Genomic DNA, 7,815 nt, shown 5'->3' on the forward strand with positions numbered 1-7,815 from the left:
TTTAGCTGGATGGCTGCACAGATTGTTGTGTATGTCTGTTTGTTGCCAATCCTGGACCTTAAACTCAAGATCTGGACACAGTCTGTGAGCTGCTTTTGCTCAAGGCTGGCCCTCCACACTTGATATGTTGGCACTGAAGTTGGAAAGGAGTCTCAAGAACTTTCTTGGCTTGGGTGACTTTGACCATGATCCTCCTTTCATAGCTTTGTAAGTATCAAGGAGGACTGCTGAGATCCACTGGTACCTGCCTAATCATTGGTCTTGCTGATGTTCTTGGACAGACTGGTGAGTACCCTATTCTCACAGTGAAATGGTGGGAGCTGGGGCCCACAGTTCGAATCGTGATCCTGCCACCTCCAAATGGCAGGAGATCCTAAGAAACTTGTTTCTATCTATATGATACCCAATGGAATATTATGTATGTCATGATTGAATGGGCAGTTCTTGAATGATTCTATGATAAAATTATACACAATTATATTATAGGACACTAATCAATTTGAGTTAATACTTTATTAAGCATTTAAACAATCAAATTCATAAAATGGAGGCATAATGAAATACCTAAGAATTGGGCCAATCATACTATAAAGGTTCCATTATTTTTCTGCCAGGACTGGGATTTGAACTCATGGTCTGGTACCTATGTTGCACTGTGTGGGAAGTGGAAGCTTGCCTCCTTCTTGTCAAGAAATTCAAGTCTGTTCCTTAGGCCTGATATCGATCCTCAGCACTAGAAAACATCCTATTCATGTACAATTTACATATATGATTTATATTTACATACATATGTTGATTATATTGCATTCAGTGTAGTTATTTTATATTTTTGTTTTGTTCATGTAATGACCATTTATTTTATTGACTATTATGGCACATAGAACATTGATTACATAAGGATATAGGTCTGCATATATATTCCACTTCATACCTGACACCCAGGACATTCACAGAAAAGGAAAACATGTGTTACCATCAGCTTCTTACTCAACGATTCAATGTTTGGGAATGCAGGCATCTGAACTCATGGCCTACAAGGCCAAATTCATGAATGGGTGAGTGTCAGCATGCCCTCCTGGGGCAAATTGAGCTGACAGACTATTCCCAGGACCTGAGATTGAGCCCAGGAGTTAACAAAATAAGAACAGATTGGCGTGCAGATGGCAGTAAGCTAATAAATATATGTCTTTACAGAATGCCAGAGATGTCTATACATTATTTAGTTATATAGACTACATTCCTACCAATTCTTGGGTATTTATTATGTGTCCATGTAAGTAATGTAATTGTTTTCTTTCTTAAAAGAAATCAGTGTCCTGAAATTATTGTGTTCCTGTAAGTAATAATCTTTTAATGCTTCATATATATTAAATAAAATCAATCAGCCTCATGAAATCATGCTGTCTAATTTTATAGGAGCATTATTCACAAACAACTCATTCGGTGACACTGACAACACTTCATTTTTATTCCTATGGTTGGAAACCTGTTTCTTAGTATCTCCTGCCATTGGTTGTTCAGGGCCTATATTGCCACGTGGGCCTATGGCTTCCCCAATAGTCTGCCAGCCTTCAGCAATGCAAAGTGAAGTACTCTTTGCAACAGTGTAATTCAGACTCAGGAGGGTCATGTGCAAAGGAAGAAAACCTAAAAAGGCCACAGTTTTTCTGTACATTGTTTTCCCTGCAAGGCCTGGGGGTCGAGGATCCCAGGAACAGCTGTGAGTCCAGTGGCTGCACCCCAGCCTAGGGTGATCGAAGCTGAGGCAGAGTTACCACGACCTGAGTTCAAGCCCCGTGCTGAGAAAAAGTTTTAAAAAAATTAGCTCCCTGGCTTGCAATTCCAGCTATTTATTCTGCCAGGTGTTGGATTTGAACTAAGGATCAGGGTAAATCTGCAGCAATGTGGATAAAGGCGGTAGATCACCGTACTTGAAGATAAGAATGTCAAGCCTGTTCACTAGTCCTGAATTCAAGCCCCATCCCTGGAAAACATACTATTTACATGCATTGTAAAGATAGGATTTATACTTACCTATAGATGTTCAGTCCATACATGTTTGGTGTGGTTGTTCCTTGTATTTTTTGTTTTATTCATTTATTTACCATTGATTTTACTATATGAAACCCATTTCGTTTATTACATTGATGACATCCTATCACAGAGCACTAGGTTTGTAGAAATGTACTCCATCATGCTTGACACCTAGAATTCTCAGAGTAAAGGAAAACAAGTTTCACATTCAGCTTCTTATTCGACGATCCACTTGTTAATGTTACTGGGATCTCAACTCAGGGCCTAGAAGGAACAATTGGCCAATAAATCAAGGTGAACACACCAACCTGTGAGCAACCAAGGAGCTAGGTCATTCCCAGGATCTGACATTGACCCCCAGGGTGGTCCAATATAAGTTCATAATTTCATAAGTTCATAATTTAAACATACGATCTAAATTGACATACATGTGTGGACAGCATCTTGTGTTTGGTGCACTTCTCCTTATTTTGTCTCTAATTCATGGAGGCATTGTTTATTTTACTAAGTATGGTGACAGGTATAACTGTGCTGACATGGACGACGACCTGTTCCCATGGTTATAGGGTTGCCTATGCATTTTCCATCCTCTTCTTTCACAGGAGAGGAAAACGTGTGCAACAACTGGCTTCTGACATCAGAATGTATCTTTTGTCAGTGCTGGGATTTGAACTCAGGTCTGGGTAGCTCTGTTGCACTGTGGGAAAATTGAAGCTCGCCATCCTTGAAGACTAGAATGTCAGGCATGGTCCAGGGCCTGATTTGAAGGCCCAGCACTGGACAAAATAATAAGCCCACCTTTTTTAAACGTAAGATCTCTCTTTACCTACAGGAGTGGTATGCATCTTGAGTTCATTGTAGTTATACTTTTAATTTGTGTCTTATTCATGGATGTATTGTGTATCTTATTGAGTATGGTGACAGATATAACTGTGCTGACATGGATGACAACCTATTTCCATGGCTATAGAGTTGCCTCTATAGCATTCTCCATCTGCGCTGAGACCCAGGACTTTCGCAGGACAGGAAAAAAGGTGGATCAATTGGAATCTTACATCAGGTTGAATATTTTGGCAGTGCTGGGATTTGAACTCAAGGTCCAGCAGGCCCAATCAGTGAAAGGGACATGTTGAGAACACCAACCTGTGAGCCACTAAGGAGCTAAGCCATTCCCAGGACCTGAGATCCAGCCCAGGTGGGGGCCAATATAGCCATAAATTCATAATTAAACAAGGATCTATATTTCTAAACATTGGTGAGCAGCATCTTGTGTTCGGTGTAGTCATTCTCTTTATTTTGTGTCTTATTCATTGATGTATTGTGTATTTTCTTGAGTATAGAATGACAGATATAACTCTGGTGAACTGGATGACAACCTATTCCCATGAGTATAGACTTGCCTATACATTCTCCTTCCTAGGTGAGACACAGAACTTGCACAGCCTAGGAAAACAGATGCAACAACTGGCCTCTCACATCAGGGTGAACTTTTGGCAGTGCTGGGATTCGAACTCAGAGCCTAGGAGGCCCAACTGCCCAATGGGATCATGTGATCATACCAGACTGTGAGCCACTAAGGAGCTGGGTCATTCCCTTGAACTGAGTTCGAGCCCCAGGGAGGCCACAATTGTCATCAATGCATCATTGAAACAAGGTATGTATATTCACATCCGTGTGTGGACTTCATCATGCATTGAGTGTAGTTATTCTCTTTATTTTGTATGCTATTCATGGATATATTGTGTATTTTCTTGAGTATATAATGACAAGTATACCTTGACTGACATGGATAACAACTTATTCCCATAGCCACAGGGTGGCCCATTTATTCTCCATCCTAGCTGAGACCCATGACTTGCACAGGAAAGAAAAACAGGTGCAATGATTGGCTTTTGACATCAAGCTGAATCTTTTGGCAGGCCTGGGATCTGAACTTGGGACCTAGCAGGCCCAATTGGTGAATGGGTCCACATGAGCACACCAGCCTGTGAGCCATGAAGGACCTAGGCCATTCAAAGACCTGAGATTGAGGCCCCCGGCAGGGGGAAACTGGGGAGGATAATAGTCACCCACTCATAAGCTGAAGGTAGTATGCAAATAAGTACATATTTGTGTAGAGTAGGAGAGATGGTGACTTGTAATGGAATCCATTCTGTGTGACTACTGTTTCTTGGATCTTTCTGGATGCCTCCATTTCATGACTGTGATGATAATTATCATGCTTCATCAACTCTTCTCTACAAATAATCAATATTCCATGAGTCTTGCCTATCATTTCCTACTCGCATCATGCATGAACTACTCATTCAGGGATGAGATTGATTGCTTTCCATGACTCCTCATAGGTTCACAAACGAGTATCTCAGGGTCCCCCGCAATTCCCTCCTTGTAGGGGGGGCTGATTTCAAGCCTCAGACCTGGAAAAGTTCATCTTACATACGTTTTAAAGTTAGGATTTGTAATTCCGTACAGCTGTTCAGTCCATATTGTGTTTGCTGTGGTTATTCATTTTATTTCTTGTTTTATTCATTTATTTACCATTTATTTTATTGACTCTGATGATACATATACAATTTATTACATAGTTTACATCCCATCACAAAGTATCTAGATTTTAGATGTGTTCTCCATCAAGCCTGGCAGTGCTAGGATCTGAACTCAGTGCCTAGCAGGCTCAATTCAAGAATGAGTGAGTTTGAGCATGGCAGCCTCTAGCCAATGAGGCTGTCAGATGGTTCCCAGATCGACCCCTAGGTTTGGCCAAAACAGTGATACATGGATAGGCAGATGGTGGTATACAAATAAATATACATTGGTAAAGAGTGCCAGGGCTGTCTATCTATGATTAAATGACACCTATAACTTTCCTACCAAATCGATTATTGCATCCAATTTTAGACTAGACCGGTGCATGAACTACACTTTCAATCAGTATTCCTATGAATAGGAATGAGTCTCTGGTGATCTCCTGCCATTGGTGTCAGGACTGGGATTTGAATCCAGGGCCATGTTGACAGGTTGGCCTATGGCTTCACTGATATCCCACCAGCCATCAGCAATGACAGGTCAAGTCGACTTTGCATCCATATCATTCAGACCTAGGATGGTCAACATGCAAAGAAAAAAACAAGTAAAACCCCAGCACTCTGCACCTCACCACTTTTTGTGCTTTCCAGCTTTTTTTTCTTCCTAAAATCCCTCTGGGCCTAGGATATCAGGATCGGCTATGGGTCTGGAGACTGGACCCCAGCCTAGGGAGATCCAAGCTGAGGCAGAGTTTACACGACCTGACTTCAAGCCCCATGTTTGGCCAAAAATTAATTAATTAATTAATCATTTATCTAAATTGTAAAAAATAAAGCTCCCTGGTTTGGAATTTCTGCCGGTTTTCTTTCCTAGCCTGGGATTTAGAATCAGGGTCTTGGTAAATCTTTAGCAATGTGAGGGAAGAGTTGCCACTACATGAGTTCAAAGCCTGTGCAAACCAAAAATGGAAAACTAAGTCACTGACCTTGGCAGGGGGAGGTAGTTGTGGAGATGGGAGGGAAAGGATAGTAGGGGGAAAACAAAGGAGGAGTCAACAATGCTCAATAGAAAATGTACTCATTACCTTGCTCCTGTAACTGTAACCAATTTGTACAACATTTTTACAATAAAAACGTATTTAAAAAAGGGAAACAATGTATTTCTCAGAGAAGCAATCAAGGAAGGATGTCTGAATAGCTGTACAAAATTCTACACTGCTTTTTTTAAATGTTCAGTATGGAACTGAAAAAACATAACTGCTTCCATTAATAAAAATTAAGTCACTGTCTTGGAACTGGGGCCAGTATTTCTGCCATTGCTAGGATTTGAGCTCACCATCCAGGTAACTCTTTTGCAGCATGGGTGAAGGCAGAGCTCACTGTCCTTGAGGAAAAGAAATTCAGGCTAGAATTCCCATGTCCTGAATGAAGGTCCTGCAAGAGAAAAAATATTTCTATACATATGTAATATATGATATATATTTACATATGTATGTTAATTTCATATTATGATTTTTATTATTGATTTTGCATTTTATTTTTCTTTGATTTATTTAATGATTATTGTATTTAGTATTATTATACACAATATTTTTTACATTTTGCACATATATTATAATATTAAACACAATAATTTAGGATATTGACTCATTTTTCATTATTATTTTATTAAGTGTTGAAACACAGTACATAATTAAATGAAAGCATTTGTCACAGTCTTCACATGTTTAGAGTCTGCCCCAAGTATGAGCTTTGTCTTATCTTTGGACATCTTCCCATTGGGATTTCTTTTTATAGTCAGTTTATAGTCAGAAACCTTTTTTTGAGGATAGGCAGGTGAGGGATAAAATTGGAAAGGTGGCTTAGAAATGTGGCTTAGTGGTAAAGAGCTTGCTCAACATGCATGAATGACTGGGTTTGAATCCTTAGTGCCACATACTCAGAAAAAGCCAGAAGCTGTGGAGTGGCTAAAGTGGCTAGACTTGAGAAAAAGAAGCTCAGGGACAGTACCCAGGCCCTATGATAAAGCGCCAGAAGTGTCAAAAACAATAGGCGAGATGACAGTGGCTCACACCTGGAACCCTAGTTTCTCAGTAGACTGAGAGCTGAAGACCAAAGTTCAAAGACAACCTAGGCAAGGAAAAGCCTGTTAGACTCTTATCTCCAGTGAACCACCAAAAGACCCCATGTGGTGCTGTGGCTAAAGTGGTAGAGTGTTAGCCTTGAGCTGAAGGGACCAGGGACAGTGCCCAGGCTTGAGTTCGAGACACACCTGGAAAAAAAAGTGAGGGTTTATCAAAGTACTTTTCCTATTTACTAATTAGGAGAACATTCTCTGGAAAATGAACACTGATGTACACCAGAATTGGAGGTAGAGCTCCAGGTTCAAGTGTAGCAGATCCATATACCCAGCCTCTCAGACTCCAGCATTGTAACCTTGTGTCCTACAGGGTTCTGAATGGTCCATTGTTGAAAGGCTTAATATGTTCCCCAAACACTTTGCAATAAGCATTTGACTTGTATTGTCAATGTCATTACAGTTCTGAACCTACCAGAGCACCAGTAGCTCACGCCCATCACCCTAGCTCTGGAGCATGAGGTCTCAGGATCACAGGGTGAAGCCAATCAGGGCAGGGAAGTCTATTACACTCTGACTTCCACTTCTGAAAGGTCAGATGTTCAAAGAGGTTCTTGTGTTTCCCTTGGTGATGAGAATTTACTTGCACTCTAAATGTTCTTAGAGTTCCTGAGTTATCAAAGGAGGAAAGAAATATCAATGACCCATCCGAGGTTCAAATGAAGTTCTCAGGATCCAAGCTCTAGCCCTGTTAGCAGGATGAACTCCAGTGTAACACTGTATTTGAAGGACAGAAAACAGTTGCAAAAGCCAGGCTAGGTGCAGAGACCTAGGCCTGCAGGATTAGGAGGCAGAATGTACACACTAAACAGGGAAGTGAGCTGCAAAACCACTTCATTCATTCCAGGAACAACCAGCAATGAAGGGAAACCTGAAATATTTGTTAGTTACACCAGGGTCAGGCTTTTCTCAGCCTCTTCAAACAATGACTAATTAACCTTCCTCCTGCAGTGAAGGGAGCCTCAGGCTATCTTTAGGTTACCAATAGAGAGCCAGTTTAGTGGGGGAGAGGGGAGGAACAGAGTAGAAAAACCCTGCTCTCTCGTCTTAGGGAGTGGGTTTTTGACTCTCCATCTGTCAGATTTGAAGCCCTTCTTCTACCTCTGCCAGTCCATCCTC

Source organism: Dipodomys merriami, unplaced genomic scaffold (genome assembly GCF_024711535.1).
Source record: "Dipodomys merriami isolate MVZ:Mamm:240054 unplaced genomic scaffold, mDipMer1.0.p SCAF_2534, whole genome shotgun sequence".
Classification (NCBI taxonomy): domain Eukaryota; kingdom Metazoa; phylum Chordata; class Mammalia; order Rodentia; family Heteromyidae; genus Dipodomys; species Dipodomys merriami.